The sequence below is a fragment of the Galeopterus variegatus genome, unplaced genomic scaffold, assembly GCF_000696425.1.
Source record: "Galeopterus variegatus unplaced genomic scaffold, G_variegatus-3.0.2 Scaffold1066, whole genome shotgun sequence".
Classification (NCBI taxonomy): domain Eukaryota; kingdom Metazoa; phylum Chordata; class Mammalia; order Dermoptera; family Cynocephalidae; genus Galeopterus; species Galeopterus variegatus.
The window spans coordinates 302,059-303,206 of NW_007727177.1; positions in this window are offsets into that span (position 1 = coordinate 302,059).

Here is a 1,148-nt window from a genome sequence, read left to right on the forward strand (position 1 = left end):
AAATGGTGAATTTTATTGTGTGTAAATAACTCAACTTTTAAAATCCTCTAAAATAGCTCCCCAGTTCACTCAGAATATAAACAAGTCCTTAAAAAGGCCCACACAATCCCCTTTTATACTCTCCCCTTGCCTCCTTCTCACCCCACTCCAGCCACCCTAGCCTTTCTACTTCCTCTAATACAGCCACTCAAAGCATGTTCTAGGACCTGGGATTTCAATATTTCTGTCTGTGAAATATTTTCTGTTCTGAGACAAGCATAGTAACTGAGAGCAGGCAATCAAAATGTAATAGCAATTGACATTGTATTGTTATAACATCCAAGAGCACCTAGTAATTCATTGTTAATATATATTTTAAAATACATGAGCTTAACAACTGGGTTAAAAAAGTTATTCAGAAGAGTCAGACTCGAATGTGGCAAAGTTTTAGGAATAAAAAATTGTTTTGCTCTTTTCCTCTTTATGTATGCACAAGTGTGATGTGATAATAATCTATCTCTTTGTAAGTCCAAAAGTGGTCTTTCCATAAGTATATAACAAAAATTCTAAGTGATAAGGAAAAGTTTTGCTCAAGGAAATACTAAAACAGGAACAGCAAAAAATGATTAATATTCTTTAATATGTATACACTTGCAAAAAATTATTCACTCCTAAAGATACCCATGGTTTTAGCAAAGGAGTGAATTAATAGCCTTAAGTATAAATCAAATGCCAAAGAAAATGAGCTCTGGGAATACTTGTACATTGGTGTTTAGGAATTACATAGGAGGTAGTAAGAGTAGCACTGACAACTCTTTGTCAACCTAATTGTCTTTAAAAAATGATTAGATTGTAAAATCTTAAATCTTAAGGAGACTGGATATTAACCAAACATTATTCCTTAGGAAGAGTCCTGCCTCAAGAGGGAAAGAGCATAAAATGTAAAGTTTTAACGCAGCATTCTCTCTATTGTCCCAGAGAAGAGTAAGTATAGTTACTTCTAAATGGCCTTTACTCAACTGAATGAAAACATTCATGGAATGCCTACCAGCAAAATACTACGCTCATTTCTGTGAAGGATACAAAGATCAAATTTAGATCTTTCTCAGGTCTCATTTTCTTCTAGTATTCAGAATGATCATTCTTGCCAGTAATACAACAGTCATTTA